This window comes from Idiotropiscis lumnitzeri, chromosome 16 (genome assembly GCF_059441095.1).
Source record: "Idiotropiscis lumnitzeri isolate Australia: NSW breed Sydney's pygmy pipehorse chromosome 16, RoL_Ilum_1.0, whole genome shotgun sequence".
NCBI classification, from domain to species: Eukaryota; Metazoa; Chordata; class Actinopteri; order Syngnathiformes; family Syngnathidae; genus Idiotropiscis; species Idiotropiscis lumnitzeri.
The window spans coordinates 748,368-774,934 of NC_142406.1; the positions used below are offsets into that span (position 1 = coordinate 748,368).

The 26,567-nt window shown below is 45.8% G+C and overlaps 1 pseudogene across 1 annotated transcript; it reads right to left on the reverse strand.

The window, feature by feature from the left end:
* Positions 1-12,661: 12,661 nt before the first annotated feature.
* LOC148320809 (uncharacterized) lies at positions 12,662-26,549 on the reverse strand (annotated as a pseudogene). Its single transcript, XR_015846834.1, has 3 exons — positions 26,106-26,549; positions 16,458-16,742; positions 12,662-14,705 (listed from the first exon to the last, which is right to left on the reverse strand). The product of XR_015846834.1 is annotated as an uncharacterized LOC148320809 (transcript).
* Between the last annotated feature and the right edge of the window lie 18 nt (positions 26,550-26,567).

The following is a 26,567-nucleotide window of genomic DNA, read 5'->3' on the forward strand; positions in this document are numbered from 1 at the left end:
GATTGGCTATCGCAACTGTCCATCAAATCGGAAATCTCATTGACTTTGACAGAAGAGACGTCCACATGTTTTTTTTTATTTTAATAAATGTTGAAATATACAAACAATTCAGGCACATATTGAATATAAAACTGCTTAGTTGAACAACAATTGTTGGGAAAGCAAGAAAATAATGAATAAGAATAAAATAAATAAATAAATAAAACAAAAACGCGGCACGGTGGCCCGACTGGTTAGCACGATGGCATCACAGTGAGAGACAGCATCGGTCGAGGGTTCAATCCCAGCTCCGGCCATCCTGTGTGGAGTTTGTATGTTCTCCCCGTGCCTATGGGTTTCCTCCGGGTACTCCGGTTTCCTCTCACATTCCAAAAACATGCATGGTAGGTCGATTGAACACTCTAAATTGCCCCTAGTTATGAGTGTGAGGGTGGATGGTTGTTCGTCTCTGTGTGCCCTGCAATTGGCTCGCAACCTGTTCAGGGTGTCCCCCACCTACTGCCCGAAGATAGCTGGGATAGGCTCCAGCACCCCCCGCGACCCTAGTGAGAAGAAGCGGAACAGAAAACGGATGGATGGATAAAACAAAAACAGGTAAGAACAATGCGAGGATCTCAATCTAGAAGGGAAAATGTTCCATTAAAGAAAACAATCTCTGGGCATTATTGTTCGTCATGTCAGCCAAGGATTTTTTGTCGAGCTTGAGGTCATTCATCCAATAGTGGATGTGGGGTTTTGCTTTGAAAGTATTAACATCTATGAATAAAGTGTTTTTGCAAGTGCAATTAAATTGTTCACCAAAAAGTCCAAGTCCTTCTCCTTTAATTGAACTCCAACTTTAATGGACATCCAGTTCAAATGCTGAAACGTAATTTGTTTGGCCAGTAACCAACTGTGAAAGGAGAACCAAAATTCTGAGACCAGTCTACATAAAAAAAATATATATATATGTCCCACTGTTTCAATGTCTGATAGGGTCGCTGTCCGGCCGAGGCCAGAAGCGAAGAGTGAACTCCACAAACGCTGACCACAAGAAGAGTTTGAGACCAGGTGTTTATTGGGGCCGACAGAGAACAATCAATCCATATCCTCACTAGGATATGGACTAGTGACAAACATAGATTTAGGAGTATATATACAATTACAAGCGCCGCGAGCGACGAGAACAGAAAACGCTGGTGGACCGGGTCGCACCAGGAACCGAAAATGAGATTTAACTTAAAGCGCTTGCATAGCAAGGATAAACTACAAAACGATAATGGTCTTACCACAGAAGGGAAAGATTAATCCAAATAACGAAAACGAGAACAAAGGGCGAGCCGAAAAGTAGCTGAATGCAGAAACACTATGAACGAGAAAATCAAGACACGGAACAACATGGAGCAAACGTGAGCATAAACTATGAGCGTGAGCATTGCGGGATAATTATCCGACGCCGAGCGATCCTTGGCGACGGCTTATGTAGTCACGGTAATCAGCAGGTGATGAGCGTCAGCTGCGCGGCTGGGCGCGTCTGCCCGGTGACGTGCGACGGGGAGCGCGCGGAGGGAACGCCCACTGCTGGACAGAGAAACAGACGGATCATGACAGTACCCCCCCTCTAACGGACGCTTCTCGGCGGCCCACCTGGTTTTGACGGATGGGTGACGTGGAAGTCGCGGATGAGAGATGGACTCAGGATCCAGGAGCGGGGGACCCACTGACGCTCCTCCGGTCCGTAGCCTTCCCAGTCGACCAAGTACTGGAAGCCCCTTCCCCTGCGCCTGGAGTCCAGAATCTCCCGAACCTTGTACGCTGGGCCACCGTCGATGATCTCAGGAGGAGGAGGTGGGGCGGATGGAGGGACCATGGAGCAGGTAGGTGCCGGCTTGATCAGGGAGACGTGGAATACCGGGTGTTTTTTCATGGCGGGGGGCAGCTTCAGGCGCACGGAGACCGGGTTGATGATTGCCTCAATCTCGAACGGACCCACGAATCTCGGGCCCAGTTTCCGGGAGGAGGCCGCGAGGTTGAGGTCCCGAGTCGACAGCCAGACTTGATCCCCGGCCTGGTAGGCGGGTGCCGGTCGCCGGCGACGGTCCGCGATTTGCTGGTTGCGTTGCGTGGTGCGGCAGAGCGCCGCCCTGGTCTCCCTCCACACCCGGTGAGCCCTCTTGAGATGGTGCTGGACCGACGGGACCTCCGCGGCCCCCACCTGGGTCGGGAACAGTGGTGGCTGGTAGCCGTACGCCGTCCTGAAGGGGGACCGCCCGGTTGCTGACGAGACCAGGGTGTTGTGGGCGTACTCGATCCAGGGTAGGTGGTCGGCCCAGGATGACTGCTGGTCGAGGCACACGCATCGCAAGGCCGCTTCGAGGTCCTGGTTTGCCCTTTCAGACTGGCCTTTTGACTGTGGGTGGTACCCTGAAGACAGGCTCGGCGTGGCCTCCAGCGACTGGCAAAAGCGCTTCCAGACGCGCGAGATGAACTGTGGACCCCGGTCGGACACCAGGTCGTCCGGGATGCCGTGCAGCCTGACGACGTGCTGCACCAGCAGGTTGGCCGTCTCCAGGGCGGAGGGTAGCTTGGGGAGAGCTACAAAATGGGCGGACTTGGAGAAACGGTCTACGATGGTCAAGATGACCGTCTTCCCCTTGGAAGCGGGAAGACCGGTGACGAAGTCCAGGGCGATGTTGGACCAGGGCCGCGCCGGAATCGGTAGCGGCCGTAGGAGGCCGGCCGGCGGCTGGTGGGACGACTTGCCGGTGGCGCAAGCGGGGCAAGCCCGAATGTAGTCCGTGACGTCGGCCTTGAGGGATGGCCACCAGAAGCGTTGGCCGATCAGTCCCAGGGTGCGGCGAATTCCCGGGTGGCAGGCGAGTTTGGACGCATGGCCCCATTGGATCACCTCTGCGCGGTGTTGGAGGGGGACATACAGGCGGCCCGCGGGGCACCCGGGCGGGGCGTCGGTCTCCGATTGCGCCTCCCGGATCTGTTGCTCGATTTTCCACTGGAGGCCCCCCACCAGGCGATGACTCTGGACCACGTTGGCCGGGCCCTCCTCCTCCTCCTCCCACGGGTCGTGGATGCGGGAGAGGGCGTCGGGTTTGGTGTTCCGCGAGCCGGGACGGTAGGTTAGGGTGTAATTGAAACGGCTGAGCATGAGCGCCCAGCGTGCTTGGCGGGGATTCAGTCTCTTCAAGGTTCGTATGTAGGTGAGGTTCTTGTGGTCAGTGAATACCGTGAAGGGCTCAGTAGTGCCTTCGAGCCAGTGACGCCACTGCTGCAGCGCCAAGACCACGGCCAGGAGTTCCCGGTTGCCCACATCGTAGTTGGCCTCCGCCGGGGAGAGTCGACGAGAGAAGAAGGCGCAGGGGTGGAGTTTCTGGTCGACCGGGGAACGCTGGGACAGCACGGCCCCCACTCCCGAATCGGATGCGTCCACCTCTACAATAAAAGAGAGATCAGGGTTAGGGTGTGACAGGACCGGCGGGTTGGTGAAGGCTTTCTTAAGTCTAGCGAACGCGGCTTCAGCCTGGCTATCCCACGCAAAGCGAGTTTTAGTGGACGTAAGGCGAGTGTGGGGCAGTGCCTGGCGGCTGTAGTCCTTGATGAACCGGCGGTAAAAGTTCGCGAAGCCCAGGAAGCGCTGCAGCTGCTTCCGTGTCGTGGGTGTGGGCCAGTCTACTACCGCGCGTGCTTTTTCCGGATCGGCCCGAAGCTGACCGTTTTCCACAAGGAACCCTAGAAACTGCACGGAAGTTTTGTGAAAATCGCATTTTTCGGCTTTCACGTAGAGCTTATTTTCCAGCAGGCGCTGCAGCACGGCCCGAACGTGCTGCTCGTGCTCTTGAATGATTACTTGTTGACTTGCATGGTTGTTGTTTAATTTTAATTGATTAGTTGATCAGTTAATCTTGACACCACAACTACTAATGGTCAGTCTGTTTGGAGAGGCAGCGGACACACCCCTACAATTAATTCATGAATGCAGCCTTTATTGTTGTAAACTGTTTCCACCTTCCCTGTATGCAATAATAACAATAATGTTACATAGTATTATACAGGGTGTCCATAAAGTCATTTTAAAATGTTAAGAATTTATTAATTTGGGCAGTTTGCAGAGGTGGGCATTTTACTTAAGTTTGCCGGTCCGTCATTCATCATCTGTCAGGAGCCTGGGTACCTGTTTGTCATCCGTCAATCCATTTTACAGGAGATGCCTGATGTTATTGCCACCATTGATGAAGCTATGCTACAGCGAGCATGACAAGAAATCGGGGAATCGTCTTCATGCGCTTGGTGCCTCTAATGGTGCCCACATAGAGGTGTATTAAATTAAGTTTAAAAACACAAAAACAAAACTGACAACTAATGATTACAAGAAAACAAATCTGGTTATGGCTGAAGTGCTTTTGTAGTAATCTTAGATTTGTAAAACGATTTTATGGACACCCTGTATTAGAAACATTAATATATTTATTTATCTAATTTATATATTTGTCTGTATTATTGTTGTATTGCACTGGAGAGGGGAGCCCTCTAATCTCGTTGCACACTTGAGTACAATGACAATAAAGGGATTTCTAATTCTAATTCTAATTAACGTCAACCCAACAAATATTATATCTATTTCAATTCCCAGACTATTGTAAAAGCTTTCTTCGAATATAATCTAGACCGTGTCATCCTCACAGGCATTGCCCCCAGAAACAATTCTCCAACGTATAAATTTAGTTTTGCTGATAATCACCAAAAGCAGTGTTGGTTCACAATAATGTCCTAATGATATCCAGCTAATATGGCACAATATTAGAATTTGGCTTTGCAACATGGGCAAATCATTCCTGAATAAAATAAAATTTAGTTCACTGAGTTCAAATATCTAACTGTGTTTAGAGATTACCAATTAATCCCCGAATTAACGATCCAATTTTGACCGTTTTTTGTCAAATCATTAAAGCAACCCAAATGAAATATAAAAATAAAAAAATCCCAAAACTATAATAACGCAGATACCAAATTAAACCATTTTTTTTACGGGAAGAATAGGTGCTCTCCAAGACATAGACAGCTCCAAGACCGCTGCAGTCTTCACCTCCTGTTGTCTCCCGAATGCCTCCGTCCACCTCCAGGCCGTGCCCCCACTGATTCTGTCAACTGGGGGAGGGTGTAGAGACAGTAAAACAACTGGGGGAGCTGTGGAGCAGAGCCCGAAATCAGTTGGGCCCTGGGGCCACAACTCCTCCGGCAGAGACGCACACACAGAATTACCTCTTCCGGTGACCCTTCTCTGGAAATTTTGAAATTTAGTGAGGTTCCCAAAACCGAAGAATTTGTAGTGGGTGCTGAAGTATGATATCCTGATAGTGACGCGGAGTATTCAACAACTATGGGGCCTAGATCTTTAGTATGATGACGCGCTTCGATAGTGATTGTGATTTGTGGCTCGGCGAAAGTAAACAATTCATACCATTCCCGCGCTCAGGGACAAGGCACACATGCGAGGCAACGCCGGTAGACATAACAAATATACAATCCTAATTTAAGATTTATCTTGACTAAATTTGGATGAATCCATCTTGATAAACCAAATCATGTGTGTGATCACATGTAATGTGTCATTTGGTTAATTGAATGGGTGGAGGTTGCTACACCACTCAGACCAGAGCAGGAACAGGGCATACACACCGCGGGAGGATGGAGAACCAGGTTTCAGAGCAGCCCTCAGATGTTTCAGTTCAGTTCAGCCACTGGGAAGGAAGAGAGCACGACATATGCTCCCTCCGACGGATGTGCACAGTCAAGTTCAGTCCCATCCGGAAATGCCACTCGAATTCCAGTGTTCGTTCAGTCAACGGCAGTGACTCAGGCAATCTTGAGAGTCCACATGGCTCACTGGGAGATGCGGAAGGAACTCATAGCTCGCCCCAATATCCAGCACCATCGAAAACTTGTCCATCCACCGTCCCCGGAATGCAGGGACCTGCCAGTCCTCGAACGCTGAAGCTCCGTGGCCCCCTGTCATGGAATGGGGTACCAGCGGGTTGGTGTCCAGAGTGCGTTGGGAGTGGGTAACGGTGGCGCCCCCTGCGCTGGTGGAGCTCTTTGCAACAGGTATGGCACCGGACCAGATGATGGCAGATTCCAGAAAGTGGCTCGGTATGGACAGCTCATCACCCAGTGACCCCACACCCCACAGGAAGAGCACACCCCACTCACAACCCCTGTCTATAACCACCCCTACTTCTGTTACCGCCGTCCCGACCGCGTTGACCGCCCTGCTATGGACAGCCAGTCTGCTGTGGCGCTGCGTCACCTGAGCCTTGCCCACAAGCAGCAGAAGTGGAAGGAGCAGGTCCAATGGGAGCCGCATGCGTCGGCTGCTGCCTTAGCTGCTCCCCCTTTTTTTTTGTTTTAATATTTTTTATCTCTCTTGGCCTCCTAAACCTGCAAGTACAACAATTTTTAGTAACGCTCCTTAATCCAGTCCCATATTTTCCTTTTCTTATGTCATGCAAAATTATGTACAAAATGTGTTCTACTTAGACCAATTAGCATTTTTTCATTGATGGACTGTTTCGCATGATGTCTGCAACCGGAAGGGACACGCCCTTGTGGACGGCCAACTGGAACAGCTGTGTAATGACGACATTATTTGATGGGTCACTACCAGATGTCTCACTCCATTCATGTCTCGCTCTGGCCACATAGACCAGGCCTGTCTCCCCCTTCCCCACCTGAAAGATTCAGCAACATCGGCCCCAACGGGGCCAGAAATATCTGATGCACGGCACGGCCAATCTCACCTGAGGTGTCCCCATCCAGCCGATGACCATCATGCTGGTCAGCAAGTCTGGCCCCGGCCTCAAGTGAGGACAGTTCCTGACAAGAAAATTTTGTCCCGAATGTAACTCTGGCATCCCCCTACGGAGAACCTACCCTTACGTTAAGTGAGTAATTTTTCATAAAAACAGCGCCACCGCCCCCTTAACTGATATTAACTTCAAGTACCACCGCTCTGGTGCCGTATATTATGGAAAAGTCTAAACAATACAACAAAAATTTGCCCTATCCTGGACTGGGTGTGTGTTATCTCGTGACGCACCCAATGTGAATAATAATAAAACCTGCGGGGCACATGAGCAGGCTAAAGCAACAACTATGTCGCGGTTCTCTGAACCGAGTGTGAGGTAAGGAGGACCCAGGAGCGACGGATATGGTGGAAGTAGGGTTTATTGAGGGAGAGGGAGGCGCGGAGGGTCGAGCCGATAGCGTGGCTGTGGAAGCGCGGAGGATCGGGCAGGCTGTCGAGCGGCAGGTGCTCGCAGACGCTGGCGGGCTGGCGGAGGCGCGGGAGCGGTAGGTGCTCTGAGTCGCTGGCGGGCTGGCAGAGACGCGGCGGGTGCGGTGTGGAACAAGCCGGAGCGCGGCGTGAGGCGGGGAGCGTTGGCGAGGCGATCGGCGGTCAGGAGCTCGGGAGCGGGCGCGGGCAGCTCCGATCCGGACAGGCTCGGGACGGCTGGAAGGGAAGCACGAAAGCACAGAGGTCAGACAGGCACGAGGGGACACAGGATCGGGCGAGCAAGCAGCGTAACGGGACATGAGCCAGTACCACGGAAGTTGACGAGATAATCCGGCGTCTGGCTCCTGGCGCGGCTGGTTCTTATGCAGCCCCTTGATTGCTGCTGATGTGTTACCGGTGCGCAGGAGCCGACGCCCACCTTCTCGGGAGGAGTGCCTGGTTGGTGAGGACGCGAACCTGTAAGCAATCAGATAACTGCCCGGCCCCCCTCCCAAACGTGGACCGCCACAAACTATATCTTATATCTCCCTCCTTGTTGAGGAGAACCTCTGGGATGGGCGTGGTGAGGCGCTATTTCAAGCGTTCTCCGGCCTTCTGGTCACACAGGTCACATGTCACCTCAAACCTGTGGAGAGAACTGGAGGAGTGGCACTTGCCAGTGAGAAGGGGTAAATTACCTCCCTTCCGAAACTTTCAGTTTTGCATAAATTTTGTGTAATAACGTCAATCAATCATTCACTTGATGCTTGAATTTAATTACTCCAATCTGTCTCCAATAAGAATTTGAAAATCAGCACTTGGGAATGCAATAGGGATTCAGGTTGATCAGGCCTGGTCTGCCCATTGCATCCTACGTGCTGTTAGGGCTTGCCGCTGCCCTCAATCAGGTTTCTTTCCCCTGCCCGTCCCTTAAACATTCACTCAAACCTCATACACATACAAACAATTTCTCTTTCACACTTTCATTCACCAAAAAGATACTTTCCAATTCCACAGAGAGACCCCTCCTTCGGCACGTCCGCCTTGATTTCACTGAGATTTGTGCTGGCAGGACCTTAATTTTGCCACAATTTAGCCAGCGTATGCCAAAGTTTACCACTGTGTGTTTGTGGATTTTCCCATTCAGTCCCCGTGATGTAGTTTCTCCTGTTCCTTCTGGACGTAGCTGACGATCCTGCACCTGTGATGTCAAAACACCTCAGAGATGTGAATGTTAGCAGTCTGGTATTTATGGAATGCTGTCATGTCAGGGTTCGCGTCATACAGTCATAAAACGTCTGTCGTCCACCTTTGTCACATTTAATACACATCAGTTAATAAATCATCTACAGAACTATTTAGTCCAACTTTATATTTGGTCAACCAATCTCCAATTGCTAGACATCTCATGTTCTAAAGATTTTCTTTCAACATGATCCTAGAATATTTCAATTAAAACCTATCCCAAAACCATAATCCCTTTGCTTAAAACTTTAAATTTTAATAAGATTGTCGCTGTTCTGCTGTTCTTCAGGTGTCTCTTGTATGTTTTAGTATTTTAGTTTGTGTTCTAATTTCTTGCTAATTTATATTTATCTTATCTATTCATTACTTTCTTATCTGATATGGAAAGTGAAATGCGCTATATCAATTAAATTGTATATTCTTTATGTCTCAAATATTTTTCAAATCCCAACTCGCCCACACACACAAAGAGTGAGAGAGAAAAAGAGAGAGAGAGAGGAATGAGAGAGTTAGGAGCAGGGAGAACGAAAAGGGTCTTAATGCTTTGAGTTGATGTCCCGATGCACGCCTCCTAGTAAAGACGTTCGTTTTCAATAGGACTAATTAATTCTACCACTTTAACAAGTCTTATCAGGAGCTATATAAGTCGCCAGGGCTTATGGCACTAAAAGATCCTTAACAGCCAGTGACACATCAATCTTGCAAGGGGCCTGCAGTATGATGTCACTTTGACCCAATCAAGGCTCATATTTTTCTTATGGGGAACACAAAATTCCTTTTTTGACCTTTATTTATGCCAATGGATCCCTAACCATTTACTCCATGCAACATAATAAGAATAATCAAATTAACAATAGCCTACAGAGAGTAGGCAGCAAGGAAAGTATACAAAACTATAGTAGACCAAACAACCAGCTATGTTTATCAGCCACACCCCCACACACACAGTGAAACGAGGAGATGAGTGTCAGGAAAAGAGACAAACTGGGCTGTGAAGGGATGGTTTGTATGGAAACAAACAGAGGGGCCGCGGGCCACTCAGGGCCTCAGTGTTTTGCCCTCCTATTTGTCTGGAATTATTAAGGGAAAAAATATTAACTCAGAAAAATCATAAGTAAAATAAAAAATATCTGCCAATAGAACAGGAACATTTTACGTGACCAGATTTAGAAAACTACTAAAATAATAGTAGGCCCATATCAATGACAATAGTCTCAAAATAAGTAGTCTTAAACTTGTCAGTTTTCAAACTGTAATATTCAGAACAGTATTCTTAAAACGACTCCACTCTGGGTGGTCGCAACCACGTGCTAACCAGCCGAGCCGAGCACCAAGCCACAAGCAAAGTGAGCTCAATCAATAATATAACAAGACTGGAAAAAACTTTTGCCATTTTCTTTTTGCCTGGAAACCCCTGACATACATGATTGACTACAAATATACGCCAAAGGTTCAACAACCAATTCATTCTCACCCTTTACCAATCTTGTCACTTGCACAACTTTCCACAACATTCAAGATCTTCTTTTTCTCACGTGCCTCTCCTTCTTGTCCGCTTTCACAACCTTCTCATTCTTTTCTTCCAATTTTATGTTTGCCAATGCTGTCGCCACTGTCGCCAATTGATGCACACTACGTCTGTCCTCCTCTACCATTGCCAATTATTTTTCCATTAAACCTTTCCGAATCCATTTAGCTTTATCTTTTGCCTCTTTCAATTGTTTGATGTCATTCAACATTTTCCTCTCTTTCTTTTGCAACTGCTTAGCCAACTTAATCATATCCCATGTTCCCGGTTCTCCGCGGAACAGGTCATCCTTTTGTAATTTCAAAAACACCTTCCGATAACTCTCTTTTTCTATTTTTTTTTTTATCTTTTGCTCCTCAATTCCACTCATTAATTGCGTCTCCAATTTCACATAATGTCCATCAATTTCTTGCCACACACCATCGCCTTCATACGGTTCATCGCAACCGAGCCCCATATCACACCTATCTCCACTCCTCCCGAACAATCCACCCCCGTGCATCCCGGCCAAATATCAAACAAAACAGTCCAAATTGTATCACACCAGTCACACCGCTTCCACTTTTACACTCTAAAATACAAAATCTAACTTTTTGTTGCTACACCGACTTCGTGATACGTAAATACCAAATTTTACACCGTATCAGAACCACGAATAGTACCAAACTATTTGCGTAGGAAGTAAATACCAAATTTTACACCTTCCTACCGAACCACGAATAGCACCAAACTATTCCAAATAGTACCAAACTATTTACGTAGTGAGTAAATACCACATTTTACACCTCACCACTGTCCACAAAATAGTACAAAACCTTCCTATTTCAGTAGTAACTACTGTCCCCAAAATAGTACCAAAACCTTCCTATTTCGGTAGTAAATATTGTCCCCAAAATAGTACCAAAACCTTCCTATTTTGGTAGTAAGTAAATACCAAATTTTACACATTACTACCATCCACACATCTATTATACAACATCCAAATTACCGCAGTGTTCCTCTGTTCAATTTAGTAGTCCTCATTTGTGCAGAATTTAGACTTTAAGTAACATGTATTCTGCTTACCTGTTAGATGTGGCCACCATAGGAAAATTCCAATTTGCGATGTCCGTTTTAGCAGGTCGTCACCTGGTGTGGATGTGGACGCTGGGTTCCAAACCCTGTGGTTCTTTTCCTGTGGTCTCTCGAAGTCTTCCCTCTCATCACGTCGGGGTCACCAAAAATTGTTGTAATTTTAACTATTATCTCCATTAACCAAACACGACTCACATTCATCCAACAATTATGCGCGCTCGTTCTGAGAGAGAAATGACCAGGAAGCTGGCGATTTCACACGGGAGCGGATTTATTCCTAACAGGAGATCTAGTACAAAGCCTGGGGCTCGATTACAGCTCTGCGCGCCTCTGTACCTAACAGAAGACGACCCCCCACTGGATCTGTTATTCCGCTCTCACGGTCGACCGTCTGACCATTTCACACAACAGCACCTTGATGTCCTTGATGTCTGGAACTTTCTGCGTCAGCACACCCAGTTCTCAGACGTGTGGCTCGTCCTGCACAAAACATCTGCCACCCATGCACTTCACACAGCCTGCCCTGACCTTCCACATTATTACTCAAATGTCACAAAAATATTTATGTTTTTAACACTGAGAAGTCTGGGAATTAGGGTGTGGAAATTTTAAATGTATTGGAACCCTGATTTTATTTTATTTTTTTTTGGGGGGGGGTGTATTTTGAAGTGTTGGTTACGATGTGTGTATGTTTTTTTAACGGTTATTGTGGTGGTGTTTTAATTTGCTTGCACTGATATTTTGTATCTTTATACAATGGCGTTGAGGGAGGTCACAGAAGCCAAAGGTGGCAGCGTCCTTCCTGGGAGTAGTCCCGCAAGAGAATGCACAATACAGCTCAGCCCATCATCACCAGGTCAACATGCTCAGTTCAGTAATTAAGTTTAGTTTTTGATATTTTGAAGTGTTGTTTACTGATTAATGTTCTTATTTAAAGGTGGTTGCATTTTTATTTTGATTACACAATACAATGTAGTTCCATCGAAGGAGGATACCGAGACCTCTGAGGATGAGCCTGTCGATGAGCAACAAGAGCCAGAGCCAGCTGTCCCCAGTACAAATTTCGCTCAGCCGAGAGGACCCCGTGGTAGGTCTACTTACCTGAAACTCGCTAGTTAGTTGGAGTTATTGTCTAGCTTCTGGATCCTTAACTATGAATGTGTTGGTGCATTTTCACTATTTTTGTATAAAATAGTTATTACTAATGCATAATTGAAAAATTGTTGCCAAGTTGTGTTCCACTTGCAGCTTTGTTAATAAACTGAAATTCATACATAAATATCATCTCTCATGTGCTTAGAAAGTACAATTAAACATTTGACATTCCGATTGCAATTGAGTCCAGAAACAAATTTATTGTTATAGCCTTGGTCACTCCCTGGCCACTCCAAGGATAAAAGTCTTGTTCCGCCACTGCCAGCCCTGTAAAAATGTATCTCTCAAATTTTTAGCCGCTAAAAGTCAGTGAATGATGTGATGTAGGACAGAGTCATTGTTGTTTGAAAGTTCATGCTCACGTCTTTTGAAGCAGAATAAAACAATGGACGACATTTGCTTGTTCAGGTTAACCATTGAACAATTATTTTAATTATGTTATCAATGCTAAGTTGACACAAAACAAACAACAGTCAAAATCAATAAAGCAGAACAAAGAGATAACGTGTATACATAAAAATACCAAATATTACATGCAACGACAAACATAAAAGAGAATTTAAAAAATATATAAAGGCAACTCGTGTTACACTGAATAGCTTAAATCTTCGAAGTCAAGATATCCAGACGATTTCAATGACAAACGAGACACACTGTCTGACGATTTCATTTGGAATCACATGGGCATTTTTCACACCTTCCCATCGAAAGTCAAATTTTCTTCACAGTCCATCTAATCATCATGAACTTTCTTCATATGAACATCAATAAAACATTAAACAAACGACATACATTCTCAACACTTGTCCACAGGAGGATTTTAGACACTCTAATATAAAATATGTAATACAGAATTAAAAAAATGCAAGTTTTGGAAATAATTCTCATACTAAAAACTTTGCAGTTAAAAATTAACATTTTCATTTCATGCTTCTTGTTTATTGCAATTGTCACCAGTACACTTGTGTCTCTTGACATTTGCCTTCAGTGAGAACCGTTGGCCACAGACTGAGCAGGCGAAAGGTTTCTCATCAGTGTGTTTTCTTGTGTGTTTATTTAAGCTTTTCTGCTGAGAGAATCTTTGGCTGCAATGTGAACAGGCAAAAGGTTTTTCACCAGTGTGTGTTCTGGTGTGACGTATTAAGTTTCCCTTACGAGAGAAACTTTGGCCACAATCTGAACAGGCAAAAGCGTTGTCACCAGTGTGTGTTCTTGTGTGTGTCTTTAAGTTTTTCTTAATAGAGAACCTTTGGTCGCAATGCAAACAGGCAAACGGTTTCTCATCAGTGTGTGTTCTTGAGTGTCTTGTTAAGTTTTTCTTAATAGAGAACCTTTGGCCACAATCTGAACAGGCAAAAGGTTTCTCACCAGTGTGTATTCTGGTGTGTAATTTTAAAGTTCCCTTCTGAGCAAATCTTTGGCCACAATGTGAACAGCCAAAAGGTTTCTCACCAGTGTGTGTTCTTGTGTGTTTTTTTAAGGTTCCCTTCTGAGAGAATTTTTGGCCACAATCTGAACAGGCAAAAGGTTTCTCACCAGTGTGTGTTCTGGTGTGTTTTTTTAAGCTTGTCTTCAGCGAGAATCTTTGGCCACAAACTGAGCAACCAAAAGGTTTTTCACCAGTGTGTGTTCTTGTGTGTTTTTTTAAGGTTCCCTTCTGAGAGAATCTTTGGCCACAATCTGAACAGGCAAAAGGTTTCTCACCAGTGTGGTTTCTGGTGTGTACCTTTAAGGTTTCCTTACGAGAAAACCTTTGGCCACAAACAGAGCACGCAAAAGGTTTCTCACCAGTGTGTGTTCTTGAATGTAATGTTAAGTTTGCCTGAAAAGAGAACATTTGGCCACAATCTGAACATGCAAAAGGTTTTTCACCAGTATGGGTTCTGGTGTGACTTATTAGGTTTGCCTTACGAGAGAACCTTTGGCCACAATATGAACAGGCAAAAGGTTTCTCACCAGTGTGGGTTCTTGCATGACATTTTAAGCCTACCTTCTGAGAGAATCTTTGGCCACTGTCACTTTCAGACTCTTTGTCATCATCATCAGCAGCAGCAGCATGTGATGACATGTCATCACTATCTGATAGTGGAGGTAGGAGGCCGTCTCTCTGTGATCCCCCCCAGTGGTCTCCATCACCTTGTGTTGTCATGTACTGACATGAGCTGGTGCTTGGAGGCTCCGCTCCTCTGCTCACCACACTTTGACCCTCATCTTTACATTTCAAAGCTACATTAGTTGATGGGAACTTGCAGATATCCTGTTCCTCCTCAACTTTGATGTAGGGGGGCTCTTCTGCCTCCTCTTTAATGTAAGAGTGCTCTGGCTCCTGCTCCTCTTTTTTGATATAGGGAGACTGTTGCTCCTCTTCCTCTTTAAAGTGGGGGATCTCTAAGCCCACTTCTTCCTTTTTAATGTAATGATGAACATATTCACTATTATCTGCAAGACAAGAAGACAAACACATGGTATTATAGCTGGTATCTCTGATGAAGGTTATGAGGAGATCATTTTTGGCACTAGTGAATCCACTTACTGATGCATTTTTCGGGGGGTGCCTATTCCTAGTTATTTGTGCAAAGACGTGCACATGATCCCCCTTTGCAACTTTTCGAGTGGTGGCCCAGTCAAAAGTTGTGCTGGCCCTCTTATATTCATGGAATAATGAAGTGAGTTTTAGTTATTTTGTATTTATCAGGCCCGCAGACGGGTTTAATCTGGCTCACGAGTTGTTTTGTCGGCTCTACTTATTTTCATATTTTATCCAACCTTAATTTCACCAAATGGCCGTTATTAGTTGTATGCAAGTAATGTATTTCTCTATACCTAATTCCACTTTCAGCATGACAATAAAGCTTTTCATTTGTAGCGATCATTTTAATGAAGTGGTCAATGGATAACACTTTCACTCAAAGTGTTTTTATTGACCGTGTGACTGTCATCATGTGGGACAATGTTGCAGGTTGTATGCCTAAAGAACATTAAGCAAAATAGGTATGCATGTAAAAATTAGATCAGCACAAAAATTCACCCCCTAAAAGATTCTGTGGTGATTTAAAGGCTTTTCTGCAATGAGATTTACGATAAATTGGCGTGCTGCCTTGCAGCAGCTCGACTTACGTCACAGTCGGTAGGCCAGCATTGTAAGATTGCTTGATTTGTCAGTTCTTCTGTACGGCAACCTATCAGTCGAAAATTCTAATGCACATGACTACTCGTGGCCACTTCAACCTGTGAAAGTATAAAAGCGCTTTGTTCAACATTTTGGATTTATTGAAAATGTGAGCAAATCACATGTTGGTCGCTTCTCCACTTTTACAGGCTAAAGCGGACAAGAGCAAAATTGTGTACACAAACTCAGACTGGGTCTATTTTGGACATTGAGCTATGTTTAAGTTGTTTATGCTATGTTTATGTTTAAGTTTTCTTAAGTCTCTGGAAATAAATTCAAGCAGACATTTACATTGCAATTAATTTCCACAACTACAAGTAATTTTCAAAAAAGTATAATCATAGTTTTTACACATACATGTTATCATTTCTACAGCTGCAAAATCAATTTTATTTATTATTATTATTATTTATTTATTTTTTACAAATACAACTTCTTTGGTCCAGATACAAATTTATTCCACACACCATCAAGTTGTTTTCGCTATGAATACAAATTTCGTGCAAGTTACTTTTGCACCAACTTTACCTGTGCTTAGTTTGTTGCGTCAACAACAAAACGTCAATTTAAAAAAAAGCATTTTAGTTTCTGCACGTATGTATTAGTAATACAGAAAACAATGGAGTAGCATGTAAATATTTACTTTGCAAGTCAATTTACTTTGCACGCTTCTAAGCTTTATGTTGAATTTGCCTAAAATTTGAAGTTAGGGGTCACTGCACTCCAAGTAAAAACCTGAGACTGGAGCCATGTAAGGATGCTACAGAAAATTATTTGAAAATGACAGAAATAGGCTGGGCAGCTGTATTTATATCGCACGTTTCATACAGGAAACTCTGTATGGTTCACACAACTGAAGGCAAAACACCTAACAGACACTTAAAAACAAAGCAAAGAAAACAAAAGTAGCTTTACTAACCGCCGAAGACTCCGACCACATCTAGTACCGGAAAATCTCTAGTCTGCTTTGCTATGTGTTTTTCCAAGTTTGACTTTTCGCCAAAAGTTTTGTCACACTTCACCTTTCTGAAGTTTATCGTCTTTACCGTCATCGTCGTCAGTGTCACGAGAGTACAAAGTTTTGGCGCCACCATCTATAAGTGGAGTGAAGAAGCGGTCCGATTGTGATCCTCCACAGTTTTCTCCATTACCTACTCCACTCTTCACACTGATGCCAGTCAATGGAAAATGGGTCATTTCATGCTCCACCTCCTCTTTAATTTGGCCGGACTCTGGCTCCACCTCCTCTTTAATTTGGCTAGACTCTGGGTCCTGCTTTTCAGGATGGAAAAATTCTTCACTGACGCCTGCAGGACACAAGAAAACAAGTCATGCTTTACTCAGTCGTCTCACAATCTCACTTTGACATTATGTATTATTGCATTTAACATTTTTTGGCAATGTTCAAGACAGTGGTGTCCAAATTTTGTGTACTGTGCAAAACACTGCTTTGGCTAAGGATCCCCAAAAATGGCACCTCCGAAAGACACACCTAAAAAGCAGAGTTTAAACTACAAGCCGAGTTGTGCAGAGGGATATTGGAATCGAACAGCCACGAGAGAATTAAAGATCAAGGTTTGCAAGTGGAGGAAGCAGGAAGACGAGCTTCTTTTTTTTTTTAATACTAACTTTATTGAACATTGAACATTACAAACAGCTACACGGTCCGCAGACTGCATCCTAATTATTTGCAGGTGAAATGTGCCGTAACTTTAGCACTCTGTTGCTAACCCCAGCTATCCATAACGCCGGCCTCATTACCCACAATGCTTCACAGGACGACTCGGATCACTGCGAATTACACACTACGCTCTACATGGCACACCGTCAGTGGGGGAAAAGGGCGAGACGAGACTGTTTCAAGAGAAAAGCAATGCGCCAAATAAATAAATATAAAATATAAATATATATAAATAAAGGACTTGTCGACTACTTAATCAGAATCAGAATCAGAAATCCCATTATTGTCATTGTACTCAAGTGTGCAACGAGATTAGAGAGCTCCCCTCTCCAGTGCAATACAACAATAATTCAGTTAAATATATAAATTAGATAAATAAGAGAATAGTTAGTGCAATGGAAAATAATACTGAATCGGATATATAAAAACACATCACGTTGCTGTTCTGCAAGGTAAGGGTGGTCGCGTGTGTGTGTGAGAGTTTAGAATGGAGATGGCTCTTGGAAAGAAACTGTTTCTCAGTCTATTGGTCCTTGATTTGATGCACCTGTAGCGCCTGCCAGAGGGCATCAGGTCGAACAGGTGTGAGTTTGGGTGGGTATTGTCTTTGACGATGTTGAGAGCCCTTCTGAGGCACCGGGCGGTGTAGGTGTCCGACAGTGAGGGGAGAGGGCAGCCAATAATCCTTTGCGCTGTTTTGACTGTCCTCTGTAGCCTCACTCTGTCCGCCTCAGTGCAGCCGCTGTACCAGGCGGAGACACAGTATGTCAGCAGGCTCTCGATGGACAAGTGGTAGAAGGCCAGCAGCAGCTTCCTGTCCAGGTTGAATTTCCTGAGGACTCCCAGGAAATGCAGACGCTGGTGGACCTTCTTTACCACTGCTGTGGTGTTGTGTGTCCAAGAAAGGTCATCGGAGATCTGTACTCCACACACACGCCTTCGATGCAGAGGGGGGGCGGCACCGTCTTGTTCCTCCTGAAGTAGATGACGATCTCCTTTGTTTTTGCAATGTTGAGTTGCAGTCTGTTGTCCTCGCACCAAGCCGTCAGTCTCTGGACCTCCTCTCTGTAGGCTGTCTCGTCACCTTCCGAGATCAGACCGACCACTGTCGTGTCGTCAGCAAACTTGACGATGGTGTTGTTGCAGTGGGCTGGGCTGCAGTCGTAGGTGGAGAGGGCGTATAGGAGAGGGCTCAGCACGCATCCTTGAGGGGAACCGGTGCTCAGCGTACGGGTGGAGGACGTGTAGGGGCCGAGCAACACAGTCTGGGGTCTGTTGGTCAGAAAGTCCTTAATCCAGATGCGTGTAAGGGCAGGGAGGCCGAGAATGTCCAGTTTGGCGACGAGGATGTCCGGGATGATTGTGTTGAATGCCGAGCTGTAGTCCACAAAGCGCATCCTTGCATAGCTCTGCTGTTGTTCCAGGTGGCCCAGCACAACATGCAGAGCTATGTCGAAGGCGTCCACAGTGGATCTGTTAGCCCGGTATGCAAACTGGTAGGGGTCCAGAGTGGGAGGAAGGCAGTCCCTGATGTGCTGGAGAACCAGCCTCACAAAGCACTTCATGATGACTGGTGTGAGAGCAACAGGACGGTAGTCATTCAGGTGGACGGCTGGTGACTTTTTGGGGACAGGAATAATGGTGGAAGTTTTCAAGCAGGAGGGGATGACTGCCTGAGCCAGGGAGCGGTTGAAACCCTGCAGAAAACATGTGACAGTTGGTGGGCACATGCTCTGAGGACCTTGCCTGGTATTCCGTCGGGTCCAGTAGCTTTCCTGGGGTTAATAGCCAGGAGCGCGCGCCTCACATCGTGTTCCTCTACGGTGAGTGGGGGGGAGTTGCGGCATGAAGTGCGGGGGTGTGACGGTTGGGGCGAGTCAAAGCGAGCCAAGAAGCAGTTAAGCTCCTCTGCCAGCGATGCACTCGGGGTCTACAGAGGTCGTGCTGCTGCCTCTGAAGTTGGTGATGCTCCGTAGACCCTGCCACACCTCCCGTGGTCTGTTGCTGGCAAGGTGGGCCTCCAGCCTCCTCTTGTAGTTTGCCTTGGCTAGCTTGATGCCTTTGCTCAGGTCAGCACGAGCCACCCTGTACTGGGCTTTGTCGCCTGACCTGAAGGCAGCGTCACGGGCCTTGAGGAGAGAGCGGACCTGGCTGGACATCCAGGGCTTCGCATTTGGGAAGGTCCGTATTGTCCTGTATAGGGACACAGTTTCCATGCAGAACTTGATGTAGTCCAGTACACAATGCGTGTAGACATCAAGGTCCTGATGATCAAAGAGTTCCCAGTTGGTGTCTTGAAAGCAGTCCTGTAATTCACTCATGGCGTCATCACGCCAGATTTTCACAGTCTTTGTGGTGGGCCTGAATCTGCGCCTGAGAGGGGTGTACGCAGGTGCGAGCTGCAAGGACAGGTGGTCTGACTGGCCAAGGGGGGCGAGTGGGAGGGCCCTGTATGCGTGCTTGATGTTCGAGTACACATGGTCGAGAGTGTTGTCTCCCCTCGTTGGGCACTTGACATGCTGGTGGAACTCTGGGAGTACAGTCTTTAAATTGGCCTTATTAAAGTCTCCCGCTACTATGTGAACGCCATCAGGGTGGGCCCGCTGATGTTTATTGATGACGCACGCGAGTAGCGAGAGCGCCGTGCTAGTGCTAGCGTCGGGAGGGATGTAAACAGCTGTGACGATCACTACCGTTAGCTCCCTCGGGAGAAAATAAGGCCGGCATTTAACGGACATGAACTCGATGTCGGGGGAAGAGTGCTTCTCAACAATCGTGCAATCGCCGCACCAGTTCTCATGCACGTAAACACAGAGCCCCCCGCCCCTTCTCTTACCGGTGGCCCTCGTCCGATCCGCGCTATGTAGCGAGCGCCCAGTCAGCTGGATGCTAGCGTTGGGGACGTCGGCGTGCAGCCAGGATTCCGTGACGACGATCACACTGCTGTCTCGCACATAGCGATTTCCCAGGATTTGTAATCCCAGATCGTCGATTTTGTGGACCACGGATCTGGCGTTGGTGAGGTAGAGACTCGCCAGTGGTTGCCTGTGGGGCTGCCGTCGCAGCCGTAGCAAGACACCGGACCTGCAGCCCCGCTTCTGCTTCCTCTCTCTACGTCGCCTGTGCCGCCTCCCGGTCCCGATGACAAGCCACGGTGAGCCGGGCGGCCTCGCCAGTTCGTCCGGAATTTTGCGATCATAGCAAAATTCCTCTGTAATGGTTATTTCGCATCGATATCCAATGTCCACGATGTCCTGGCGGTTATATCGATGCTGTGCCTCAGTTGGTGCCAATAAGACCAAGCAAACACAAATAAAAAGCAATAAGGAGCACTGGGAGGGAGAGCCATTAGCCGCTGCGTCTATGCGCGCCGACATCTATCCATCCATAAATTATATGTCGACAATTTGGATCGTCGACGTCGTCGTGATCAGTCGACTAATCTTAGTAGCCCTACAGGTGATTTCCTTCTTGGTTCAAGCAAGCCACCGAGTGGGGTTTAGTGCAGTCCCCCGTAACTGAGGCTTTTCGGAGGGCTCTCCGGGTGTTCCTGAGGAAACCGGGGAACTTTTTGGTTTTGCCGCAGTGGGGGCTCTGGAGAGAACGGTCCGGGCTCGTGAGACGAGGCAGCAGCTTTCGAGCCTTAATAGGAGCCTGGCCCCCCTGGGTAGCCCCGGGGGTTCCTCTGCTTATCCCTGACCCCAGCTTCCACCGCACTTTCGGCCCATGGGGAGTTGTGGACTGCTGTGCACAGAGTTTACTGTGACAAATTAATTCTGTGAAGGTCTATTTTGGTGATCGTTTGAGTTAGAACAGACCAGTATGTATGTGCAGGAGGAAGCTGGACAAAAGGGCAGCTGTTCCGGATGTCGTAGTCTGACTTATGATGATTCATGTGATTGCAAGCAAGGAAACATCACAGGTTTAGACAACAGAAAAAAAAACACACTGCCCAAAGCATACCCCTTACATCTCTCTGATTGGCTGAGGCTGATAGGCTCCCAGAATGCATTGCATACGCTTTTTGTGTTATTTTTATTTCTTTTTGGGATATGAATGGCATGACAGATGCATGTTTTGTGTTAATTTTATTTCTTTGTTTCAGTGTTTGCTTGTATGCTCTTCAGTGATAGTTTTGGTTTTGATTTAAAACTGTGACTCTAAGGACTGTAGTGACTAGTGACATCCCTCCCCTGACATTTCTGTTATGCTATGTCGTCACAAGTGCTCCTATAGCATTTATATAAGCGCGAGCGTGTGCGTGCGCGTGCAAGGGGTGCGCCCAGTTTACGTGTTAAATACAGAAATAGCATCCCCAAATGACTGCCCCCTTTTGTGCGTCTTTTGGCTGTGAAAATAATATGGTACATTTGATCTGATTATTTGTATTAAGGTCATTTTGTCTTCTTCTTATTATTTATATTTCCGATTAATCAACTAATCTTGATTACTGTTGGTGATTAGTCGACTACCAAAATAATTATTTGTGGCAGCCCTAGGCACCCGGCCATGCTCCCTGGTCATAAGAGCGAAAGGGCCATGTCAGCAATTGCCCTCTCACAGCGACACACAAAGGGCAAGCATCAGGTGGCCAAAGAATTACCGATGCGACCAGCACACGCACCATTGTTGTAGGAACTTGTAAGGAGGTCATTGGTCACACGATATCGGGGTCAAGGAGATCGCACAGCTGGTCGAAGGGTCACCTCAGGGTATGACATGATGAGGGACGCAATGGCGGGTTCCAAGCCGCCATGCGATCCAAGCATCGTGCATAGCCGCTAGGACTGCACAATAAATCGAAATCTAATCGACATTGAGGTTTCACGTAGTGCAATTATCTAATCGCGACACTGCGGTTTTGTATTGTTTTTCCGCTCTCCCCCAACCTTTGGCGTTTGAGTGATAAATGAATTAGCCAACCAGAATTAACGATGCTAGGGTCTTAATGGCGCTGGCAAATCAGTGTTGTTGGCTAACGCGTGTTAGTCTGCGCTCCGATGCCTACAGTCAGCGCAGCCCGACAATAACACACACCACTTGCACCTCATTTTTTTTTCTGTGATTGCCATCTACCAAAGTGGATGTAATGAAAGCAACTTCTGCCACTGTAGATGAGGAGAGGAAGAAGATCGTGCTAAAGAAAGGCGGTACGTCTATTATTTGGACATACGGCGGATTCGACAAAAATGAACCGCATCCAAAAAAAAATAATAATAATAAAATCATATTCAGAGGCAACACAACCAACGTATTTCAACGTTTAAAACACCACCACAAATTTGAGTATGAAGTCTGTCAAACAGAATCGAAATTAACAGATGAAGGGGAGGCAACAACTAGCGGTCATTCAGGTGCTAAGGGGAGGCAACAACTAGCGGTCATTCACGTGCTAAGCTAACATCGCTAGCAGTAGCATTCGCGTTATGAAAAAAACAAAAAAAAAAAGAAAAATCAGAAAATTATCTCGTAAGTATTTGTGTGTACTGGCAACAAGCTCCCTCTCTGAGCGTCGTTTCAGCATTTATGGCAACATTGTAACTTGTGATTGTGCGTGTCCGATACCTGCAATGGTGAATTTGCTGCTTTTTCTAGCCCCAAAAAACTAATCAACAATCGCCAGAAGAGAGCGCCTTGTTCTTTTCATCAAATGGTGACATGAGTGAATTATTAGGGCTGTGACAATAATTCGATATCGCTGAGTATCGCAATAGTTTGATATCAATAGTAGATGGTATTGATAAATTATCGATAAAAACAAACAAACAAAAAACAACGGAGCAGACTCGACCTATCATGGCCCAACTCGTCACAAACTCCCTCCCATTTGAGAAATACAACCTGAGGCATGCGGCGTTGAGCTAGCGTGACTCAAAACAAACAAAATACATGGGTGGCGAAAGGTCAATTTACCTGACGACTTTAGTGAAACGGCCCATAGCTACAGCACACGAAAGCTCCAGAGAAGTGAGGCCGGCGTACGTAGCAGTTAAGCCGCTAACAAGCACCCTCCCCAGACACGCATCACAAGGGAGGCTGGCGTGTTACATTTTAAAATAAAACAAATTGGAATTCAGCCCTTTTCCCTTTTTTATTTTCAATAGTAAAAAAAATAATAATAATAATAATTCGATATATATCGATATCAACCGATATGACATACTTGCGTGACCATATAGTTTTCAGCCATATCGCCCATCCCCACGCTAACACGAAGCTAACCGGGCAAAAAAGGCAACAGCCACACTGCAACAAACGCGGCAACCATTAAGTAAAAATAAATAAATAAGGGAGTCAATAACTACATCTTACGACGGGAGGCCAGTGTTACACCAAGTCTCAAGAGAAGGACGTCACAGCGAAATGAAACACTGTCGCAGCCTTAAAGAGGGCGAAATTACGCTGCACCGACCAACACGGTCACAAGGTTCCCTGCAATGGGATGAAAACGTCATAAGACAAGTCCTCAAGGTAGAGAACGCAGCCGTATGCAAACTGAAAAGAAAAGAAAAGAGGAAACGAGCCTCAGGTGACACCAGACTTTATACACGTCCTGGGTCATCCAGGGGTCACATGTGACTAATTTGGTATGCATACTCGTGACTGTGTATGTGCGAAGGGAACATTCAGTGCTTTAAGCACCGCCTCCTGGTGGTCAGAAGGGATGAAATAGAACTGCCATATATGGTGATTTTTAACAGAAATGTTTTTAAATTTGCTTGCTTTTAAAGAGATGCTTACTGTGTGCAATCATGCAAGGCATCAAAAGGTGTGACTGTAGCAGAATGACAATACTTGAATTTCACATTACATTTTCAAGGTCATTTTCTATTTGTACTTGTGAGTGTTCATAAATAAAGATGGTGGTCAACGTGCAGGGATGAAAGGCCATGAAGGTCAGCTACTTTAAGTCAGTGCTTCTCAATTATTTTCTGTTACGCCCCCCTAGCAAGATGAAAACAATTACCCCCGCCGCAACTATAAATAATAGCATTTCAAACAAACCTACATGGTAGAGGTAATATTCGCTGCGCATAACAGGTAAGGAGAGCGCTACTGCCAACTACTGGAGTGGAGGTGCAATTACACTTTATTGTAGTACAGCGAAAAAAAGCATGTTACCCAGGTCGACAAGCGCCTCCCTCAGCATTGCACCCCCCCCTCCCCCAGGGTGGGCCGCCCCACTATTTGAGAAGCACTGATTTAACTAATTTACTTTTTGTAATTGAATAAATACTATGCTTTGAAGTCAATTAATAATCGTTTATAAAATATCAATATACTTGTGATTTTTTTCCATAACCTTCCAGCACTACCACCTATTAACTCGTTATTTGATTTTAATTTTTTTCATGAAAATTAACAACGAAAATGCCTGCTGTGAGGTTTATGACAAGAGTTAATGATTGTAACCAGCTATTTTCTGCTGCAAAAAAGGAAAATATCGTGAAAAGAGACAGAAGCGAGTCAAGCAAGGCAGGAACCACAATGGATGATCACAGCAAAAAGCCGACTCACGGAGAAAGAGAATTCTCGCGACAGCGAATCACCAATCAGAGCCGAGAAGTGAACAAACCTGTCATGTCATTATCCACACCGCTCATCCTGTACAGGGTCGCGGGAGGGTGCTGGAGCCTATCCCAGCTGACTTCGGGCGAAAGGCGCACTACACCCTGAACTGGTCGCCAGCCAGTCACAGTGCAGACATAGACACCATCACTGAGTGGGAACTGAACCCACGCTGCCCGCACACAACTCGGGCAAGTGTACCACTACACCAGAGGTATTCAATTAAAAGTCACAAAGGTCCACGATGAAAATTTCTTCCAATTAAAAGGTCCGAACCAAAGTCCGACTTCCCTTAATGTCTAGCCTATGTTCACATTTTTATATCGTTTCAATATTTAGTCATTTTCAACAGAGCGCACTTATATAGGACATATTTAGCAATGTTCCCATTAAACACCTTTGCCAGTCAAAAAAATATAAGGCGTTTATTTCACATTCAAGAAAATGTGGCTCCAGGAACTTTAGGGTGCCACTTCCAGAAAAAAAACGTAAAATATCTCCTGCAGAAATATATCAAGTGCGAAGCATTGAGTTAACATCTTTTACCTTTTTTTCTCAAATCAAAGAGTTATCAGCCTAAAAAAACGGAAAGCCTAATTATCCAAGTAAAACAGGTCAATATGTTCAGTACATAATCAATAAAAATGGCTGTCCTCATGAAAAACTAATTCAAAATGAGCTTTGACACCAACTTTTCTTTTGAATATTTTAACTTCTCTTAATGAGAAAAATGAGTTTGTGACTGCTCTGCCAGTGACTTAATTCTCGGTTGGAACGGAGTCAGGGCCATTGGGATTTGGTAGATTATTTCACACATCTGGGCTTTGTGTTTTCCTTTAAATGTTTGTGCAACAGCATTTAAGCACTCCTTTGCAACTTCCCCATCACTAAATGTTTTTTTATGTTTCCCCAAAATCCATGATACTTTTCGTGAACATTCGTTTGCATGCCGTTGGGCTGTAAACGAAAATGTAAACATCTGTTATACTGCACTCGAAGTTCGATGTTTTTGCGTGCGCTCACCTCAAACTTCAGCGGGTAACTTTGCAAAAGAGGGCGGTGCTTTGTTTCGTAGTGGCGCTTCGAAATGTTGCGACGCTTTCGGAGCAGATGATGCACACTGGTTTAGAATCGGCTACAGCCAGAACGAAACAAAATTTCTCCGTCCATTCATTGAAAACAACACGCATCGACCTTGCTAACCTTTTAGCAAGGCATACTGTGAGCAGCACTCTTTTCCGGTCTGTTGCGCAATTGGCAGTGGATCGGAAACAATTGATTGGCTCAAATCAGTGACGCCTTTACCGTATTAACTACAATTGCAGCGCCAACGTTTGCGAATGCGCCCTGAAAAGAAATCATCATAGATTGGTTATGGGTCTGGTCCGAACCATCCCGCGGTCCGGATTCGGGAACAAACCTGCTTTGTGCAAGACAACTCGCGGTTCCATCTGCCTAAGGAGACGACGTTGTGGCTCGATTTCCTCTTCTTCTCCACAAAGTTCCTCCTTGAACTCTGCTATCTTTCTATCACACATTTTCACAGGACAATCACAACAATTTGCGCTCGATCTCTTCTGAGCGACGTCTCTTTTAGCGGCGAGCAAGCTAAGCTAAGTATGCCACAAACGCTTCAACGCACATCCAGGCGAGTTTATCTAAACACGACGATGTAATTATTTAATTCTGTGTTAGTCCGTTATAGTTGTGATGGACATACTGTATAGAAGCTATTGTCCGTTCAGTAGTAATCCAAGAAGGATGATTTAGTGAAGCGCATGTCCGTTGTCAAAGACGATTTGCAAAACTCCGACAATGCGCATGCGCGACAGGTCGGCCGCTGTCGGTACTCGATCGGGACGGGTTAGTGACTTCTGTGTTA